Source organism: Pezoporus flaviventris, unplaced genomic scaffold (genome assembly GCF_033815535.1).
Source record: "Pezoporus flaviventris isolate CSIRO_AGI_PZ_B2104156 unplaced genomic scaffold, CSIRO_AGI_Pfla_v1 ptg000007l, whole genome shotgun sequence".
Taxonomy (NCBI): domain Eukaryota; kingdom Metazoa; phylum Chordata; class Aves; order Psittaciformes; family Psittacidae; genus Pezoporus; species Pezoporus flaviventris.
In genome coordinates this window covers 50,737,628-50,759,974 of record NW_026892555.1, presented here as the reverse complement: position 1 = coordinate 50,759,974, position 22,347 = coordinate 50,737,628, and the positions used below count along the sequence as shown (strand labels likewise).

At 41.9% G+C, this 22,347-nt stretch overlaps 1 protein-coding gene across 2 annotated transcripts in view; it reads left to right on the top strand.

Annotated features, from left to right (window-relative positions):
- Nucleotides 1–270: 270 nt before the first annotated feature.
- Nucleotides 271–22,347, top strand: part of EPB41L3 (erythrocyte membrane protein band 4.1 like 3) — a 147,294-nt gene continuing 125,217 nt past the window's right edge. The window contains exon 1 of one of the 2 annotated variants that reach the window (XM_061448733.1): nucleotides 271–397. The gene's annotated coding sequence lies outside the window, so the exon portion shown is untranslated. Of the gene's footprint in view, nucleotides 398–6,643; nucleotides 6,742–22,347 lie in introns of those variants that run through there. The other variant, XM_061448729.1, reaches the window with a different exon arrangement.

The following is a 22,347-nucleotide window of genomic DNA, read 5'->3' as shown; positions in this document are numbered from 1 at the left end:
GTATTTGCCTTTGGCTGTTTGTGATACTCCCCCACCTTCACGTTTTCGCTGCCCCCCGTGGGTCGTTTCGGGGTGCCCTCGATCAGGGCTTGCTCCCCCACAGTCCCCCCAGCGGCGGAGCGGAGTTGCCGCCCGCGGTGCGGTGAGGAGTGCGCGGGGCCGCGCGGCGCGGAGTGCCTCAGGCGGGTACTGCTCTTGCGGGAGCCTGTCCCTCAGCCGCCCTTCCCGCCTCTTTCCCTTCCACGGCATCGTCCGCGGAAGATCCGCCCAGGTGCGGGGGCTGGGACGCAGCAGCAAAGTTGTGAGCTTGGCGCGGTGCAGCTGCGGAACGGGGCGGGCAGAGAGCGGGGGGATCCGCGCTGCGCAGGGTGGAGCGCGGCCGGGGAAACGTCCGATGGTAAGCCCGTTCGGTGCTGATGGGGTGCCGGAGCCCGTTTTTGGGGTGGTTTAGTGTAGGCTTGGGGTCAGCCCTGAGGAAGCCGCAAGGTTTTGCGGGCGGTCGGTGGGGTCAGCACGTCTGCAGAGTTAAAATGTGTAATAGTGGGGTGTTTGTGAGGTGTGCCGCACGCATACTCACACGTTCAGATGTTCAAAAAACGCTAAAACTATTCAGCCGGCACAGTTTACATTTCGGCAGTAACGTAACGGCAGTTCATTAGAAAAGTGATACTAGCAGGAAAATCAGAAGTCGCAGTAGCGGAGCCCCGGCGACAGCGGAGCGGACAGCGCACGGTGACCCGCAGCTCCGCGCTCCGCCGGCGAGAGGGGGCTGCGGGGCGCTCGGGAGCGTGTGGGGCTGCGGGGGGCTGGGAGCGCAGGGTGCAATGCAGAACTGGAAGCACCGAAACTCTGCATTTTGTGCACAGTTCAGTGCTGGGTGGCCATTTTCCTAATTTTTCCTGACGGGCTGTTGGACACCCCTCTCCCCCTCCCCCCCCAGATGCTCGTGTGGGACTTGAACCCCCCCTCACCCTCTTCCTAGGGCTGTTTCAGTGCCAAGTACTCGCATTTTTGGATCCCAGTTTGGTGATCCTTCATCAAGCATTAAACCTCATTAAGATGTGGCTAACCGTTTGTGAGAAGGATTTCCTCCCCTCCCCCCCCTTCCCTGCTTCAGTCCCTCTGCACTTCATATGCGTGTTCCCCTGTTCTTTCCAGGGAAGTATTTAGCCCCTGGTATGATGGCTGAAATGGTGACACGCAATTTAATGTGCTGCCAGATGCTCACCTTCTTTTGGAGTTTGGGTTAGGCTCAAGCAGTATTAAAAGCTTGCTAAGAGGATACTGTTATATGGTTTCCTCCATTTTTGGGCTGTATTAGAAGCATCTAAAAATACCGGATCATCATTCCTCACAATGTGACTACCACACTTTCAAAGAAACATTCTTGGATGTATTCTTTATATATCCACCCCACACCCTTTTTAACCTTGAAAACTGTTGGTCCTGGTACCTAATAAAGAGCTACTCTGATATCCTTGTTCTTGCAACTTGGAGGCATTGCTGTTGATTCTGAATTGAGCAGTTTTTAACATCAATTTCTCATCGTTATGAAGGGTCAGGTATTTTAACAAAACTTCCTGAAGAGATCCCCCCTAATGTTCCTAGAAATCCCCCAGCCTTTGCCAGCTGCCATAAACACATGCAGTTAATGTAAATTTGTTGAGAAAAATGACCTTTTCTTTGGCCTTTAAAACAAAAAATTAATTTTAATTGGGAGCTAGCAGGAAAGCAGACTATCGGTTTCTCAGTACTACTCCTGCCCTTCCTGCAGCAGCATTTCTCTCAGCATATGAAGTTTCTTTCAGAGGTAAATGTTACAGAAGTCCCTCGCTCAAATATTGGTTGCACATTACTGCCCAGAACTAGCTTAGGAAGGCACTTTACTATCTCGCGCAACCTTATCTGCTGTTCTACAACTTAGTAACAAACCCACTGGAACATGAAATGACCTTGGAAAGGCATCTTTCAATCTGACATGAGGCATTCTCTTACAGGGAGCAGCGCTGCTCCGTGCAGAGCTGATGCTTTCAAATGGATGCTTCTGAACTGACTTTTTAAAGAGGGGAGGCACATGGGTGGAATATTGAATTTGAAGGGAAAATGTTTCTTTTAAAAACAAACCCACTCAGCTGAAGTTGAAGCACCACTCAGCTGAAGAAGAGGTGTATTAAGAGCGTACGTACAATAGTGACACTTAAGTCATGGGTGAAAACAAGTCTTTAATTTTAATCAAAGGAAAACAGCATTTCCTCTGCCAGTTCTGATTTGCTCTTTCATGAGATCTTCAAAAGCCAAAATTATTAGTGGGACTAATTGAAAACTAGTTGGGTGTGCTAAATGGGGAAAAGAAGTGATGAAGTCTGAAGCAAGCTTTACATTTACTTGTATTGTTCCTGACATCATAATGTAACACTTCTATGTTGAAAATATCCCAGAACCCTTCCAGCCCCCCAAATGCTCCTCCTCTGGAAAGGCTGCAAAAGCACTTGAGATTTGGCAGCTGTTGAGGGAATTAATGGAGATGGTGCCTGCCCGGTAAGCTTAATGGGATTTTGGCCCAGATACTGGACTTGATGCTTCAGGTCTTGCAAATGGGTGGTAGATGCTTTCATGACCATGATGGTTTTACCTTTCTGGAGATGGTGCCTCTTGTAGAGCTGTGCCTGCTCGCAGGCTCCCACAGTGCTCCAGCCTCGGGAGCTTGTGCTACGAGTGCCACCTGCTGGGTGATAGAAAAATATAAATTTTATATAAATTAGATACGTATATGTGTGTATCTCTGTGTGTGTACATGCGTAAACTACGTTTATGTACACTTTTATTTACATATGGGTGTATGGGTTTTTCACAGAGTTGCTCTTAGATGAACCTAGGAAACTTTGCCAAGACCTGAAGTTTCTCACCTTCTGAGGACTGACCATAGTTTGTATTTTGTGAAACTCAAATAGCGCTTGGGCTTTGTATTGCAAGAATGGAGGGGAGATTTTGATTCTGCTCGTGTTTAATGCTGCCTTTGCTTTACTGAAAGCAGCTGGGAGTTTTCAGTTGTGTAGCTCATTGCTCGTGATGTGGTAAGCTTGAAGCAGTTGTCTGAATGGTCAGCAAGCTGTGGAGGTGGGGCTGTAGACCTGACATGGAGACTGAACAAACCAAACCCAGCTTTGTTATGCATCACTTAAATGTGAAACCTCCACAGCACTGCTGATTTCATCATTTGTCATGTCAACTATCTTATTTCCATAAAGTTTTTTTTTGATACGAAATAGCACTTCTCATTTAGATTAGCTGAAGATGCACAGAATTTGTAGGATGTTGCTGGATGGTCTTTTCATTTTAAAGAACATTTTTTCATGTTCACACTTGAATAACGTTCACATAGAGGAGTAAAATATTAAAGTCTGCTTCTATACTAGAATTTCCACTGGTAGGTGATGCCATAAATCCAAATCTGACATCATCCCCAGCAATGGCTTTCCAATTTCCATTAGTTTCTTTCTTGGCCCCCTGGAGCATTGCCTGAGATGCTGTTTAAATACCAGTTTGATTCAGCTAGATCCAGAGTGAAATCAGATGCAGCTTCAAGGCATGTAGTTGTTCTGTATTGTACCAACGGTACTGGGGAAAGATGCATAGCCCTGGTTTTTGTTTTATTTGTTAAACAGCTAACCTCCTTAAGGCTTTCTTGTTTGTTTATTTCATGGTGCAATGGTGCCAGGTGAGTCTTTTACCCTGCCTGTGGATTAGGAATGGGTCCAAGCTGAGCATAAAAGTTTTGAGGAAACTTTCAGAAGCTTTCAGCTGGAAAACCTATATTGATGTACTTCTGTGATAAATGGATGAAATGCTTCATGTGGTTTTGAAAGTTAATTCCACCACTTGAAAGCTATATGCTGGAGAGTGTGTAACAGTCAGGAACAAGTTGATGATGCAGAAAGCAAGTAGTGTAATTGTAGAGTTCATCTTAAAGTGCAATTCTAGAAAAAAAAGCACCTGGCATAACAAGAGGGATTACAAGAGAGGGTTTTGAGATGGGGACCCACAGTAATAGTGTGTAACTAAAGTTCACTGTCCCCTAAAACATTCACAGTTAATTTGATGCTTGAAAAATTGTGATTTCAGTGCCTGGTGAAGAAGCAATTGACCCTAAAATTACTGCCTGATGCTGAACCAGGTTTTTGGTTTCCTAACCGGTGTCATGCAAAAATAGCATGCAAGGAACTATTTTAGGGGGAATGCAAAATGTCTCTATGGTCTTGCTCTAATGCATTTCTCCTCACTGTGAGCCAAGCAACTGGCATGTAAGGTAGGCAGTGGATGCTGTTGCAGTACTCAAGGCAGTTTACATCACACCCATTCATACATCCATCCTGTCATGGCATATTGTCACTTCCCCCCTCTCCGAGCTGCCCATGGGAAGCTGTCCCTTGTAACTTGTCAAACTTGAGCAACCACCTTTTGTTCTCACTCAGAAATGCATGTGCAGTATTGTCAGTGGAGATGCTGCAGTACTATCCCTCTCTCCCATTCTCTCCACATCCTAAATAAACTAGTTCAGTAGATTTCCTGCTCAAATTCTACAGATTTTGAGTCATCCACGCTATTTTTTTTTTGTTCCTTCCTCCTCTTTTTGCACACCACATTTCCCTTGTTCCCACCTACTCAACATATGCTTTCCTGTGACTTCTTGACCTCTTATCTCCTGGTAAGTTCATTAATGTTTGTCTTGCTGCATGCCACCATCAAAATCTGACTTTCCTTAATTTGAAGTCCTGTGTTTAGTCAGGTCACTCAGTGGCCATTACAGTCCTTGGGAGTATCCTGGAGTCATCTCTGCTCCAGTAAAAGCGTCCTCCAAGTAATCACAAATTCCCTTGCAGGGGAAAAAGGTAGGTAATATCTTCGGCAGTCACACTGACAGTGATGATATATGGTCACATCTCTGGAGAAGGACTGTGGTTCACAAGACTGACAAGAGAAATCAGAAATGAAGGCAAATCCTTTGTAATCTCTTTTCCCTTTCCCCTCTAATATTCTTCACATGAAGGCGTTGGAAAGGCTCCTTCTGTAAAAGCACTCCTACAAAAACAGTGACACAAAAAAAAGTTGCTCCCTAGCAAAGTGGTAAATACATGAGCAATCATCATCCTTCTTCTGCAGTCTTTGTGCTGTCTTATTAATGGGCCGTGGAGGCAGAGGAGATATTTCATCAGCCGTAATCCACAGGGGGGCTGCAAATTAGTTGACTGTGCCAGTTATGTTTTCCTCTTTGACACCAACAGATAAATTTGCCTTTGTAAGGCATGGTTTCTACAGGGATCAGAAAAAAAACACACCAGGGTCTGTGCAGATAGCTCACTGGCTTCTTACACTGCCTTGGGATTTCTGGAGGGCAAAATGCTGTTCTGGCCCCAGGTCCCTTTGCTGGGACCCAGCAGAAGATCACTGGGTTGTGAGGATATCTGTATTCCTGCAAACAGTCGAAGAATACGGATGGTCAAAACCTATGAAATGGGGAAGATACTCCAGTCTGTTGCAGGAGACTTTGCAGTGACTTTTGGCTTCTTGGCATCTCATTAGCCTTGGTGCTGTTTGCATTGACAATCAATCTGATAATCATACAGCTACTGAGAGAAGATGGCTGGTTTTCTTCACTGCCACCTCCCCTCCACCACAGGCTTCAGTGTTCTCTTCATCTGGTGTCTTTGTACTCATGGCTTTGTGCTCTTAACTTGCAAATGCAATCGGTTTCTCTGGTCAAAAGAAGAGCGTGCTTTCACTGTTGTTACACATGCATGTGCAATTTGTTTAGGCTAACCCATAGTAATTGCCATTTTGTACAAATCTCTTTAAAGCATTCCCTCTCCAAAGGAATAATAATAAAAAAGCAAAATACCAAATGCTGAACTGGCTGAATGTTTTGGAGTGGTTGTCAAAAGAAATCAATGCTGAGCCTGAGAAAGCTGTAAAACTTGTTCTTGGGCTTTTTATTGGTAGGAGAGGTGACACTTACTGGGTTTGGTCACCCAGGCACTGTTCAAGGTCCAAGTAAAAAATATTTGTTATTTCACCTTGGGTATTCTTGACTGTTTGCAGATGTGTAACTGTGCATAGATACTCTGGTGTGGGGTAGGCCTCGGGCCCCCTTAATTGCAAAGAATAAATTATCAATGCTCCATCCTCGACTGTGGATTCTGAAAAGGAGCAGTTGCTGTGGCCTGCGATGGTTTTTGACTTGCTTCCTTGACAAATGTTACATTTCCTCATCAAGGATTTAGAAATGTCAGCAATGCGAGCAAATAATACACCTTTTCTGGGCGTGATGTTGTTCACCTGTTACTGCTAATGGGGAGGGGTTACTGTGAAAATTTGCCTTTTTCTTTTGTAAATATATTTTTCTCCCCTCACAGGGCCTTTCTTATGAAAGCCAACCTTGACAATTCATTATCAGAGTGTAATTATTATTCTTTTATCAATGCGACATTGCTATTATGTTAATTTTCTTCTAGAGTAAGTTAAGGGTGTGGGTGTGTGTTCAGTCCCTTTAATGAGTTATCTGAAACTATTCTGTAACAGACTTTATAGAAAGCAATAGTGTTGTCTTATTAATTGAATCTGAAGAGTTTTGTTTTTGTTCTCTCCTTTTCTGCTTTGTTTTCCTGTTGATTGCTATGAACATGCTACAATCGTGGACTTCACAAACTGGACAACTGGCTGCCGCCTGGAATATGGATGACACTGGTGAGTCTGCAAAATGAATTTCACTTACTTATGCTACTTTGGAGAAAGAGGAGTGGTGTTTATTGGCAGTTGGGCTGGATGAAAGCTAATTCTGTGATGTTTGTCTTGTAGAAGCAAAAGGCAAAGCTTACTGAATTTCAGCTTTTTTTTGGTGTTTTTTTTTTCTTAGCCTGTTTTATTGTTGGTAAAGGTGAAGGAATTAACACACCGTGGATTAATTTGAAATAGTGTCATTTTATGAGATTGAGTGTAATAATTTTAAAATTACTTTTCTGTAAGACACACTGTGAAGCAATGGCTTGGAACATTTTAATTTTTCTTTTCTGGCTTATTCAGTTGCTTCTGCAAATAGTTCAGACAGAAAATGATTAATTCGTTGGATGGCTTTTCTGAAAAGTGCTGTGCAGTTCTTACTGTTCCTATACCTGTGTTGCCTGTGGTGTGAACTTTAAGAGATGATGTGTTGATAGTGTGTTTGCATTAAATATTGTACCAAAGTTTTCCATGAAAAAGATTAACATCCCAAGTAGTCTCAGGTGAGATCTCTCTTTTTTTAGTTTAAAAAAAAAAAGGCACAGTGCCTTCTCAGGGTCATACTCTTTACTCGCATGCAGATGGCTGACCTCAGAGTACCAATCTGGGGATACGTGCTGTTGCTCGTTGGGGATGAGGCTCTGGCACTTTGGACTTTCTGTGAAAGGTGCAGAGAAAGCATTTGCTGCAAATGTATCAGCCCATAGATTTGCTCCAGAAGCATGGTTGGAGGTGGCAGTATTCGCCCAGCGTTGCTGTAGGAGTAAAGCTCTATCTGAGCACTGACTGGAGGTGGTTGGCAGCTTAGCAGCCTTGGGATTTATCTCTGAGCTATTTAGACCTAGCAGGAGTGACTTGTTACTACTAATAGGCTCAATTAAGGAAAACAACTTGCTTCGCCTCTCACCTGCGAGGTGACAACCTCATATATGCACAGCCTTAAATTCTGAGGGAGAACACAAGTATGACGTGGGCATGGTGTTGGCTGCCTACCCTGTCCCAGGGAGATGCAAATGTTCCCCAGTGTGGTGGTGGCGGCCCCATCCTGGGTAAGGCGTGGGGCTGGGTGCTGGCTACTGTCTGACAGATTGCCACTGGGTTTAGCTGGTGCACACCCTGTTGGGGTGTGTGTGTGGCGCACCACCTCTCTACCTTTCTTCCTTTTCATTCTCTTCCATGTGCAGTCTGTGGCACCTGTGTCACCTGTCTTTTGTACCAGTGCAAGAGCCTGAGACTGAAACATGGGTCTTAAAGGTTTCTTCTCAGGCACAGCTTTGGAGAAATCTGAGATAAAAGCTGATATTTTGCTTTTGAGCATTTCCGAAGTATTGCTGTGTAATCCTTTTTATTGATCCGTAGCTTATTCCGGAAAGCCCTTGTCTCAAGGCAATATACAGAGTCCTGGAGGATAATGGCACTAATCACATTTCACATGACCTTTCAGGCAGGATGAACATCTGTTGCACTGCTGCACTTTTCTCCTCTCTTAGTTCTGGTTACATATCTTTTATTCCTCAGTGTGGCTTAGGAGTGCAGTTAAGAACCCTTCCGCATGACTGGTACATGGCAATTTGGTAACTGAGTAGCAGTAAGGTCTGTAAGTGGACTGCTGCTTCAGATTGATGTGCTTTGATGTGCTAAGAAGCCTTGATCAGCCTGAGAGAGTAATAGCTCCTGTGCCCAGGAACAAAAGTAATGTGTGTTTACTGTGATGGACAGACTACCCGAACCTCTCTGAGTCTGAAGATGAGCAGAGTGCATTCCTTATGGCTCTTCTTCAGCATGTATCTTTCTTTTTTAGCCTATTTTGTAATGTATATGAATAATTGGATCTTATGTTACACCTATTTAAAGATATGCCACTTCAGTATCTGGAAATGCAGTAATATGAGTGTTGAAGGGCTGCCATCACCATGGCACATCAGGGGAAGTTTGATGTGATCGCATGGATGAGCATTTCCACCCAAGTTTTATTCTTAGATTTATTTTTCACTTTCCCTCCGATTTGGTTATATTTTAATTTTTTGGCAAATGCAGTTAGCAAAGTTAAAATCTGAAACAGTAATCTAAATCAAAGTGCAAAGTGTACTTTGCATAAACAGATAAATATCAGAGCTAAAAGTGTAAGGAATGATATTTCATTTCCTTTCACTAGAAGAGTAGATTTGATGTCACCCCAACTCTTCCCAGCAGTATGTGGCGGAAGGCCAGGAAACAGTGGGCAGTAGTTGAAAGGAGTGGGGTTCACACTGGTTGCAGGGAGAAGTATTTTCACCATGAGAATGGCTGGCCAGGCAGGGGCACAGTTTGCCAGGGAGGCTATGCAGTCCCCATCCTTGGGATTTTCAAGACCTGACTGGATAAAGCCCTGAGCAACCTAGTTTGATCTCACAACTGACTCTGCTATGGCCATTCCCATCCTTCAAAAATTATGTGAGAGTGCGAATAAGAGGCAGATTAAAACCTGCGGTTGATTGGACTGAGCAGGAGTCTGCTCCCCAGTGTGAAGTAGGTGGTTTCGGGTGGTGATGTGAAGCCAAACATCTACTACTGAGAAGAGAGAAGTGGTCAAATACTGAGGCAGCCTTGCAGGAAGAAGTAGGCAGCTTGTAAAGAGGAACACGTACGGGTCAGAGATGTTCACAGAGATTTTGGAGGAGCAAATGACTGCTTATGGTTTAGACAACCCCCCAAGTAATCCTTTGTGTTTTCAGGAAGGTGGCCTGCAACATCAGTTAGTCTGGCAAACACTTGAAAACAAACATAAAATATAAAAAATGTGCTATTAATAGGATATGGCTTATAAACATGCAAGTGACTGTAAGTGTTTAACCCAATCCCAGTTTTTCTGTTGAATTTCTGATTTTGTTGTCTTGATTTTTGTTCTTCCCAGAAGGGAGTTTAATTTACAGGTTGATTTTCCTTCCTTCCTTCCTTTCCTTTGCAATACATGTGAATATGGAAAGCAACAGTTAGTAACTCCAAGTGGGATTTCAAAGGCTTTCTCTTTTTTTTTGCACTTTTTACCATTATCCCGTCTGCTTCCACTCACATAGCAAGTGAACTGTCATTCTTGCTTGTTGTGCCCCAGCTGTGATGGGATATGGTCAGTGGGTGAGATCCCAGCAAGGTCACAGTGTCTCATCCCTTCCATATTTAAAAGCTGAAAGCCATCAGGATTATTGCTGTGAGAAACTAAAAGCTTTAGATTTTAACCTTAACTTTACCTAGACTGTAATCATGCTGCTCTATGTGCCTGCACAGTGACTATCTTTAGAATTATGGACAAAGTCACAATAGTACATGAATATTTTTCCTCCAGTCTCAAATACTACACTGGGTAATAAGCCTTTTATTTTAACTTTGTATATGTATGCAAAGACTTTGTATTTCTTCTCCTCTGCTTTTTCCCCATAGCTGTTTATTTTCAGTTGTTGCATGGATAATAGTGCTGATGAACAAGTATTTAGTCTGACACATAAAAAGCATAGCTGTAAAGAAAATGAAGCAGAGAAAATTACAGTGGCAAAGGTTCCTAAATTATAGTTGTACAGCAAGATTGTGATAAGGAAGTAGTTAAACATTACTATTTAGTCAAACCTGCAACTGTGGCTGGTACTTCAATTGTCTCCTCCTTTTGCTGACACTTAATTTGTGCAGTTGGTGAGATACTCTCCTGCTAATGAAGTCCCTGTTTTGTTGAACCAGAAGCTTGTGAAAGTGAATGGGCGTGTTCCCCCAGATGGTTTTAGGTCAAGTGCCAAACAAAGGGTAATTGTTTTCAGATTTGCTTTTAAAATGAATGTTAGGTGCTTGCTACAACCAGTGTTAAAAAAAAAAAAAATCAACAAAACCAAAACACAAATCCATCTATCTAAGAGCAGATACATGTTCCATTCAGGTATATTGGAAAACATACATAATGGAACAGGACTGAGCCGCAGTATTCATCAACAGAAGTATTAATGTTTGAGTTAACTGTATGCTTGCTCCAGCTGGAAAGCCTGTTGCTTTTACAACAGCAGCATGTTTGCTCACAAGCCTCGGGTCTGACAAATAGCCTGGGCAGGTGTGAGCATCGCCCTGTGCATCCTCCTCAGTTGAGCTGGGCATTCACTTGTCAACATGATGGTGAGTAGAAGCCATGATCTCCTAGCAGCGTATCTCACTTTTTAAGACCCTTGCTTGGTTTCAAAGCGTCACAGCAGCAAGACCCTGAAGACCAGCTTTCATCCACAGGGATGTGGGACCATGAAAATGTGCTATGTAGATGTTTCACAGAAATAAGAAGCAAGTAGGGTCCTTTAGAGAGAACTTGTACTTTTCACAGACGCTTTTTTTCCTTCTGAAAATTGCATTAGGATCCAAGTTGGTGGCTAGTAATTCCTTCTCTCCTCTAATCTCTCCTCCAAGATGATTCAGAAAATGTCCTACGGTAAGCTGGGTTACTGTGGTTAATTTTGTTTGAGAAGGATGAAACACTGTGAGCAAAAGGTAGTCTTTTGTGGTAAAGCTAACTGCCTTCATGCTAATCTTAACCTTGATGAAGCTATTACCATAGGTTTGTTAGGAAGAGAGTTAGATGAAGGCAGTGGCCCAGGCTGAGCAAAGGTTAAAGCAATCAGTGATACCTCGGCTGTCAGCAGAATTGCATTGCTGGGAATCACATATCAGGCTTTGCACAACTTTATTGTCTATCTGCTTGGCTTTTAGCTGTTCCTGTGAACATGTCCTTCAGCAAGCAAAGGAAAGGCCAAGGGTTGTCTGCCTGTGATTTCTGCTTACCCTTTGATTGTGAAGTCAGCCCAGAGCATGGCTGAAACACGGCAGAAGCAGCAATTGTTTGTGGTGGAGCTGTAGATAAACGTATTTATCCAGTAACCGTGAGGCTGTTAAAGTTGGATCTTGGCAACTTGGCTCTCTTTTTATTTCTTTTTCCTTCTCACCAGAATAGTTGTACTGTGGTTTGGTGCTGTTGCATCCTATTTTTAACACCAGAGCTCACTTATCTCTAGTTAAACATGTGGTATGTTTCATTTGAGAGAGCTGGCATTTTATCAAACATCACAGATGAGCTTTTTTGTTAGAACTGATTCAGACCAACTGAAAACGGATCCTTCCTATTTAAAATCAATTTATTCTTACCAAATTCTCATATAGTTGAATCAGTAGAGTTTATTGTCAAAATCAAGAGGGATCAGACTCAGTCGTAGTCCTCTCAAACCAGCATTTTGTTTGTTATAGGGTACTTAAAAATCCATATGTGCCTGGTTTATCCAAGCATTGCAGGTCTTCTACATGAAGTTTATGTATGTGTAGAGGAATATAAATTCTTGTGCAGTTACTCAGTATTAAAGCCTGTCTCTTTATGCAGAGATCTAATTGCTGGCCAGTATATGTTTCTGAAGTAACGACAGTCACTGCAGCTGTGGAGTTCTGTCATGTTTATGCATGACCAGATATTGCAATAGGCTGGTAAGAATTTGCTGCAAGAACTTTCATTTTTCCAGTCTTGGGAAGTGGGCTCCATCTAGTGTTTAAATTAAAGATCAGAAACTCCAGTTCCTTCTTTGAATGCCCTTGCAGTGTGGATAAAGGACATAGTGGAGAAATTGAGATAGGCATCACTTCCGCTGATGATTATCTGGAATGAGACATTTCTCGATACAGTCAGTATGTGAATGGCAGCTGAAACACTGCTTATATCTTGCAGTGCACTTGAAGCTATAATAATCCTTCTATGAAATGGCATATAGTTAAACAGAAATTCAACCAGAATGGCAATAATGTGATTCTGGACTATATTGTGGTTAGCTCCTGTATATATTCTCACATTATTTGATGTGGCATGTTGAAAAGCAGCATTTTTGTCTATAAAGTCAGAATCAGAGATCTAATTGTGAAGTTCTGAAGTAATGAATTTTGAAATGTGTACTGGATGTTAATATCCAGTCAACAGAATACTTTTCAGGTATGTAATGCTTATCTAAAGAAGCATGTGGGGTTCTGTCCTTTATTTTTACTGTTTTCTTAGTATTTCAGTTTTTATAATATGTAGGCCTCTGTTAAAGGCTGTGTAAATTATTTACTTTTTTATTAAAAGCGATATCATGTTTTGAACTAATATAAACCAAAATAGAAAAGTATTTTATAGCTATTGTCTCATGGCACCAGTGTCCTGATGATAAACAATGTTGTAAAACAAGCAAGAAACATGAAGAACAGTTGTTCATCTGTTCAAGGTGATGATCATTCATACAAGCAACTTCTTTTTCTTTTTCTTTTTTTTTTCTTTTTTTTTTTTTTTTAACTGGCTCAGACTGAGAAAGTTGAAATACTTCAGACTGAACACAGATTTGCCTTCTCCACTGACCTTAAAGTCCAAACTGGAGAAGCAGGGAAGTTGCAGACCTTTGCTGCAGCTTGAAGGCATGGTCGGGTTGTGTAATATGCCCCTGTGGTCAGAGATCTGTGTAGCTGCCTGCCCCTTACAAAGGTGGAGGAGATCCTTGACACCAATCCCAAGACAGCTCTTGGCTTGTTTTCCACTGGGCGCCAGAGTAATGTAGAGCAGGGGCTGGGATCCAGGCCTGTGTCATTGGCAAAGAGCCCATTGTTGTTTCATCTGTCAAGTATTTGGGGTTGGGCTTTCCAGTTGACACTTGCAAGCTGAGTGTGGACAAAGTTAATGGGAAACATCTGGTGCTGGGTGGGAGCAGTGAGATGGTTACCTCGCTTGCATGAAATTGGGAACCATTGTGGCAGGGTGCTGGGGGGCCCAGAAGACTGCAGCATGGGGGGAAAGAATTGGGAGTGGTGGCCATGGGAAGTGGAATGTGGGTGTTGAAACCGCCCTGGGCATGGGGCAGCACTGCTGAGCTCCAGGCATAGGTTTTGTTTTGAGATCCTGGTGTACTTGGCAACCTCTAAACTTCCAGCCCCATACAGACGTAAACTTGGTCTCTCAACCCTACAGAGATAGTAATGTTGGGGTGAACCTGCTGGACTGCCTGGACAATTTTTTTTTGTTATTAAATACTGTCTTCTGCAGAAAAAAAAAAATCCCAAACATTTATTTAACAGTTGAATTTTTTGGAAAAAAAAATAACACATTGTTAAATCTAATTTACTTTTCCATGTTACTTAATTTCACATTTCTCCTAGAGTGGACAATGAGTGCAGACATAAGTTTGTGTCACTTGAGGTCTCTGAGTCTTACAGTGATCCAGTAGATCACTAGATACCTTGTGTTGTTTGGGGTTGGTTTGTTTTTTATTTCAATTACCTATTTAGAAGCAGTGGTTACATGGCAATTTCTGAACAAAACATGGAAATACCTGTTTTCCTTAAATCCTGGAAAAAAGCCATTTCCCTCCTTAAACAAAATTTGGTCCAAATAAAAAAATGCCCCTGTTCCTTTAAAACCTGGTTGTAAAATTAAAGATTAAAAGAAAGCAAGGCAGTATCTTTCTTTTTGTAGTGCTGGATGATACGGAGTTGTCAACTCAAATGCTGCACCACGCACAAGCCGGTTTGCATGGTAACCAACACCGTACTTATAGCTGAGGCTAAAATTGACCACAAAGGCTTTGCAGGCAGTTTTTATTGTCATCCACCAGCTAACAGAGCACCTCACTCAAATTCTGTCTTCGAATCTGTGAGAGGTGGACTTTGAACCCATGCTTGCCATGTGCAACACTACTGGTGATCACAGTGGTGGTGGTTTGTTTTGGTGCTGGGGGGAAGGAGGGTCCCCAGAGAGTTTTCCACATCCCCCAACATGGCCCCATGGCAAAGCTGCATCAGAACCTCCCAGTCAGGTCCCAAGTCACCTGTGGTGAAGCTCAACAAAGGAGAGAGAAACCTCAGAAAGGCAAACTCTTTACTGTGAAGGTAGTGAGGCACTGGCACAGGCTGCCCAGAGAAGCTGTGGCTGCCCCAACCCTGGCAATGTTCAAGGCCAGGTGGGATGGGGCTTTTAGCAACTTGGTTTATTGGAAGGTGTTGTGCCCATGGTGGAGATGTTGGAACAAGATGATGTTTAAGGTACCTTCCAACTAAAACCATTCTGTCATTCTGTGATGCTGAACTGCAGGCAGGGAGGTGGCAGCACCAGGGGAAGCTCATAAATAATGGGTGCCTCTGAGTCCACAATGTCCCTCTGCTGGGTGTAGAGGAGCCCAGAATGACAAAGCAAATGCCAGATAGTCCCTCTGTACTTCAGAATGGCAAAGTTGAGAATAATCTGGAGGAAAGATGCTTTGCTGTACCTAGGAGAGCTGTTGCAGAGTTTATAGCAGCAATTAAGGAAAGCGAAGTCTTGAGAACATGAGGTTACAAAGGTGCTTCTGGCACATGAAAATCATGTCTCAAGCTTTCTGATCACTTCTGTCACCCTGTTAGAGGAGGAAAGTGATAGAATTGAGACAGGGAGCGGAAAAGAGCAAAAATGATTCATGATTTCGAGTAGTGCCGGTCATGAAGATGTAATTAGTCCTGGCCTGTTTAACCTGAAAGAAAAAGAAAGCTATAAATAAAAAGAGGAGTGGGGGTGGTGGTGTTGTGGGAGCAGGCAGAGAATTGTGGAGAAGAGATAGAATATTAAGAAGACTTGGCTATTTTGGACTCAGTATCTCAGTATCTGATTATAAAATTCAGTTATAAAATAATTTATTATCTTCGTTTTGCTTTATGGTATAGGTAGCAGATACGCAGTGCACTGTGGAAGTAAATAATAAGGGTAGGCAGTTGGCATCAGCTAATTGAAGGGTTAGGCAGTGTATTTTGAGAGGAAGGGAATACACTAATACATCAACTAACTAGATTAAGGGTGCTAAGACAACAAGATCCTTAATTTAGATCAGTATTTCAGACCACAGTATGTCTGCTCCTGGCTGTTAGTGTTCCTCCATGCAAAGGTCACAGCACCTGTGTTGCAGTAGATCTCTGTTCATCTCTCTTGTACTTTCATCTCTCTTCCCAACACAAACTTCAGCCTACTGGTGTGGGAGCTAGAGCTAGCCAGCACTTACAGTCTTGCACTGGCTTTGGGTACCTCACTTGAACCCCATGCTGGGGACTGATGTCTTTGATAGCTGCATGACCTGTTGGGTCTGTGCCATGGTAGCATGTGGCATTGGAAATTTATGAACCAGAAACTTGCTGTTAAAAGGACATCAGTATAAACTACAGGAAGAGAAATCAGGAGGGCAACTTTACTGTCCTGCAATAGAGAGGATTAGTTTCATGGCCTAAACTGTTGCTTTTATCATTAAATTATCCCCTCACTTGGGGAAGAGATGGATCTGCTAATATAACTTCTTTCTCAATGTGCCCATAAGAAATAACAACAAACATCATTGTATTGTAGCTCTGTTCTCACAAGTCTGATGTGATTTGCTTTTGGTATCCTCTGTGCTTATAGGGACATTAATGGTTTCTGAAGGAAAGCTTGCTCTCATTTGTAGTCATTAAATTGGTAAGAATTTGCCTGTTGTCACTGACGTAATTTCTTCTTTGTCTGACCTCATTCACCTGGCATTAAAATCATATTACTGAATCTCACTTTAAAAATTGCTATAGCTAATAGGGAAAATCTTTGCTTTAAGTGTTTTGTTGGCTTGATCTAATCTGTATCTTTAATGTCCACTGTGGGACTGGATCCAACTCTTCAGGGCTGACAAAGTGCCTTTTGGCTTCATTTATTTATTATGGGGAAAACAATTTAAAAGCTTAGTTATTAAAGCCACTTCTTCTATAGGAGAAAGTAATGAAATTGCCCAGTCTGAAGACACAAGTTATACAATTTAGTATCTAATCTTAAATAGCATTATTAAAGCCAAATACCCACCGTTAAAATTATTTGAGGTTCATTTTGTTACAAAACCCATGAAAAATGCCATTTGACATAATACCTTGTAATGCAATAGGCAAAAAAATACTGCTTTACCTACAGTGCACTTTGCAGGTTACATGTAATCCAGGTTTTATTAGCTTGATTTGCCAGACTGCCTGCCCTTGCAGTAAATGTTCCTTGTGCTTGAAGCCCGTGCATGTTTGCAGCTGTTGTCCTTACAAAGTAGATATGAGGTTAGTTGGACCTATTTTGTGGTCTGATTGCTGTGTAAATAGCAATATAAAACTAGATCAGACTGGAGTAAGCAATAACATTTGATATGGTTTTATCCTTCCTGTCTTAAATTGCAATGGTTTTATCCTTCCTGTCCTTGCTCTAAAGTTATAAAGGGACAACACCTACCTGAAAATCTTTGATTCTAGAAAAACTGGGATTTGATCTTAATTTGTCAATTAAAGTGTACATGTTCTCGCATACAAAAAAAAACAACTTTCATAACTTTTTTTAATGCACAATACAATGTCGAATTCCTGGAGATTTGCTTTTCTTGATAATTCTGATTAAAGAAAGAATTGGCAGCTGGTCAGTGGTGGGGAAAAGAAAGTGCTGAGTTCATGATGTAAGAGGAGAATAAGAATTTCATTAATTCCAGAGATAATTTTACTTTTTGTTTGATTTGATTACTTTCACACTTTGCATGCAAATATTTCTTCCTTGCTGTGCTCAGTGTTGAAAGAGCTAAAGTAAATTGCAAACAGAAGTGATGAAGACAAGTCTTTTTCTCCCAAAGGAGAATGTAAATGTTATCAGTACTAGGATTACTTTTTTTTTTTTTTAAGCAAAGAAAGTATGCTTCTCATAAAAGTGCAATAATCAGAGTTTTGAATATTTAAAGATCAATTTTGTCATTACATCAAACTAGCTCAATCAGAGCAGAAAAAATGCAGTATTGATAAATGATGATGCCTCTGAGTGAGGTATTTGAGATGGTACTATGACCAAAGTGTATTTATAGAGCTCTCAGGAGCTGTTCAGTACTAGCACTTCACAGGAGATTTATCTTCTTGCCTCCTGGTCTGGCTTATTTTACCAGATAAGGAGTAAAATAATTTCCAATCTGTTGCTTATTTTTGAATAGGAAATAATCCATCACTGTTTGGAAATGAGGGCTTTGACTTCCATTCTGAAATTCACTGGTATTACTTTTTCTGGAAGTAGGGGAAAAGAATATAGGGAAACTGACATATCTGGTGATGATATAAAATAAAAAGACTTCTTGTGTGGGGGTATCATTTAATTTCTTCCTGACCTGCATTAAGTCCTAATATCTGCTATTTTATTGTTGAGAGAAAATAGTATTTATTATTTTAGAAAGGAAAAATCTTGTAAAATCTCTGACTGCACTTCATCTCAGACAAGACAGATCAATGACTTTTTCCATATATTGTAGTAGGAATTTACTGGCTTTATGTTTAAAATTCAGTGTTTCTGGGGTTATAATGGTACTACTCTCCGTGTTAATTCAACTGGCTTGCTGCAACGTTTCCAGTTTATTAAAAAGAAAAGAAAAGGGGAGGGGGCAGCCTTTCTTGAAGCCTGCTGGCAAGAGGAGGGATGAGAGAAGGGTGTGTGCATAAAGAGGGGCTGCCGTCTGGAGGTAAACCAGAAGATGCAGAGGCCATCATGCAGTTAAAAGTTGAATTAGGTGATGTTCATGCACACACTTCACATCTGTTTAAGACAGGGTGTGTGAGTAGTCTCCATGTCAAAAGACCCTATTATGTTCTTGAAGTTAAGCGGATTTATAATTGTTTGTTGGATGATGTCCCAAGCTGGTCTTGCAAAAATTATTGCTTCTAATGAATTTCTATTGCTTGATGCAAATAAAGGGGAAAGGAAATCTTTGAACCACCTATTGTACCACCAGAAAAGAAAAAGTTATGAGACAGAAATTTGGAACCCTTTTATTGACAAATGCAGTCAGCCCTGAAGCGCACCTGAGATTCTGTCAGTGGGGTATTCTCCCCTTGAAGTTCTGCCGTGGTTTTGCCTCCCCTCTCCTTGCCACGTTACTTGTTGCAACACTCAGATGCCTTTTTCCCACCCCACTGCATATGGATGTCTCCTTTGGATCTCCCCCTTGCTTCCTTCTCTAAATGAATAACTGCTCTTGACCTCTGCTTGCCATCCTGCTTGGCACCTCACTGCTGTGTCCAGCACTTGCTGTCCTTCCATGCCCTCCTGTCATGCCACAGAGAGCCCGGGTATGTCTCAGGGTGCTCTCCTTGCTCTAGCAGGGCTCTGCCTGCAGCCTCATCCTTGTGCCACTCTGCCCCTGTCTTGCTGCTGGCTTCACCCCTCTGTCACAAGCTCACCCCAGGCAGCTGCATGAGGTGGGGGACTGAGGAGGCTGGTGGCTGTCTGCACAGACACCCAAAGTGGCTGGAGGATTTCCTGTGTTTCCCGTTCTTCCCTCAAATCCTTCTTTTTCTAATTTAAATGCTACACTCACATTTCATTTTCCTTTCGTTTCAGCTTTTTTCATTTTCCTCTTATCCTGATATATGTGGCTCCCCTGAATCTGAAGCAAAGGTTAGACCAGATGATCTTTTGAGGTCCCTTCCAACCTGGTATTCTATAACTCTGTGATATGACTACAGACATACTAAAACTTTCTGACTGAGATCACAGTGGAAACTCGAGGCCAAGATCCTTGCAGCACTAGAAAGCTTTTTTCTGTTTGGATACCTTACCAGAACAGCTCTTTTGAGCTGACTTAATGTTTAAAAAAAGAGCCTGAGAAACTTCCGTTTGAAAGTCTTGCAACTTCTATGGTTAGGCTGAGATTGCCTTTAAAGAATCCCAGAGGTGGAGCCGTCTGGCTTGCTGTTACTATCAAGAGCGGTCACCAAAGACAGCTTTCACTGTTTAACCTCTACAAAATGTTCCTTGCTCTTAATGAATGTCTGATAGCAACCTTAGATAAGTAGATGACGTCTTAAGAGAAGGAAATCATTGTGATAAGGTTAACGTTTTAGCTACTGATCTGCACTTTCCAAATGTTCGTATTTACTGGAAGATATCTTGATTATTTAATTTTAATGTAGTTAGATTTGTTCTTATGTCTGGGCACAAAAGAATCCTTAGGTTTCTGGTTCATCACTTTTATTGTGTGAATATTTTTTTATTATATTCATTTTCTCTGAACTTTTGACTATGAATACATTGAAATACAGTGGTTTAATTGTTATTATCTCTTTTGCATATGTAACATGTTAAACAAATGCATCTTTCATCCATTATGAGGTTACTATGCTTTGCGGAAAAAACTATTCTTTGGCCAGCAACATAAAGATCTGTATGTGTATTGAATAAATGTATCACAACTGCTGTTGAAACCCTTCCCTTCCACATCCCCATAAACTGCTGGTGCTTCCTCCTATGCCAGTTCACTTCTGGAAATATCCTTTCTAAGCATGGTTAAATGTCAGTCTGTCAATAGCCCAGGGTTTATTTTCATTACTGAGAGGAATGATGCTGGCATGCTGCAGAATGTATCTGGCAGCAAGTGCACAACCATCTTGGCTTTTCAGAATAAATTCAGGATTCCTATGGTATCATGCTTTCAGCTTAGAGCTCTGCTGGTGCAGCATTAGTGCAGCCTTCCTTCAACTCTCCTCCCTGCCACCACTGTCTCAGGTTCACAGTCCAGCTCACTCTCTCTCTCTCATTGCTCTGCCTCCACTTTAACTTGGACATTTCTTCCAGAATGACAGCTGATAAAATACTGGGTGCTCTTCTTCCCTCCTATGTTTTGTTCTTCTTTTCTCCCTTAAAAAAAAGATTTTTTTTTTTTTTTTTTACTTGTTGCCCTTCTCTAGGTTCTCCTTTCCGCTGGCTCCTGTACAAAATATAGCCAGAAAAGGACTTTTAATAGCTGTCAAGTTTTCAGACTAGTACCAGAATGGCTCTTGTGAGCTTTATACTTTCCTTAAAGTTCTTTGTGATGACACCCAAAGAAAAGCAGTGGCTGGTGGTCATGAGCTTGCTGGTCATCCAGTGGGCTTCTCTCGCCTGCCCTGCTGTACTCTGGGAAGCACCTCTCTCTCCCGTCCTACACCTCAGATGTGAGCAGTTTCTTGAAGCAGCATTTGCGAGGGATGCAGCTGCTGCTCCTTCGTGCAGTTTCATACCTCCTCCTGATAATGAAAGCGATAAAATGTTAACAGGCTCTTGCATAGGAGAGAATAGCACTTTGCAGTTATTAATCAAATCCAAACATCCTTACTTCCAGCAGTGGGAGGTTGGGCTTTTGGACCCAGGGCAATGAGATCTTTTCTGCACAGTCCTTGCAGCTTCTTCTATATGTTTTCCCCATCTGGGATGGTGTGCTTTTGAGTCCAGTCTTTTTTATTATTAATTATTATTAGCTAGGGATTTGTGAGAAGGACACTGCTCTCCCTTTGTGGTAGGTTGTACTTGGTAACGAGCTGAGGGACATCCTGTGTCTTTTTGTGGGTCTCCCAGAAAGTAAGAGCTCAGCAGATCCCAGTGGTCAGAGCAGCAGCCATCAATGGGAGAGCACTATAGCAGCACAAGACATTTAGAAAGCAATCCCAGTTTGCTGATGATTTTCCTAGGATCCTGTCCTCAGAGATCGAAAGGATCCTGTGTGATTCCTGTGGCCTATTGCCCAGCAGAGCACACTTGTCTCTCTAAATAACAACCATCTGGGAGGACTACTGGAAGGGATTCCTGCTTGCTAATTATCTGTCTTCAGCATCTCCTCAGTCCTTTTCTAAGCTGTATATGGGAATCAAAAGCAGCTGTACATGCAATTTTTGAAAATACTATATGTGAGATGTTACTTCTGCCAAATAAGCTGCATTTTGCCCATTGAAGCATTTTGTATAATTTTTTTTGCTTTAACTTCATTCTGTGTACTACAATTAAGTACCTTCCATTGAGCTAGTTTGGAAGTTTCTGTGAGAAGACTACAGCTGTGTATACTAAATAATAAATCAAATTCAGTAGAAATAATTCTTTATTATATTAATTAACAAATGATGCCTTTAGATTCATCTGCTTGAAAGCGATTAATACACCATGCAAAAATAAGTAATTTTCTGGTTTGTCTATTTGTTTGCTTACAAGTGCTTTCTGTAATTCCATGTTGAAATGAGTTTTCCTACCTAGCCAATATTGTAGCAAGACACGTTATAATATACGAAGAGGAAATGTAAACAAATCATAATTTCTTGGAGTAAGGTGCACTGATCCCTCTCTCTCCTCCTTTTGTTTGAAGTTCATATAGGACAATGCGTGGCAGAGAGATTAGTCTCTTATTCCCTTCTGGACCCTTACCCTGCCCCAAATTTATGAAATGCATACAGTCCACCAGATGCTTTGGCAATTATGTTAGCAGAGGTGTTACCCAGGTTTCTGCATTTCATTTGGCAGATGTCACCCATAGTGGCTGCTGACGAGAGGGTGGATGGGATGGTTGGTGGTCAGCAGCCCTGGCTGTTACTGCCAAGGGATGGAAGGGAGAATGCTTTAGAAATCCCATGCAAGTCCCAGGTGCTGGTGGCTTTGCAGGGGAAGGAAGCTGCCTTTATTCAACTCTGCAAACATGGCAGAGAGTCATCAAAGTCTCCAAAGCTCAGTAAGTTGTTCTAAAAAAATATTTAGCGCCTTACTGCGAATATTTGGTATAA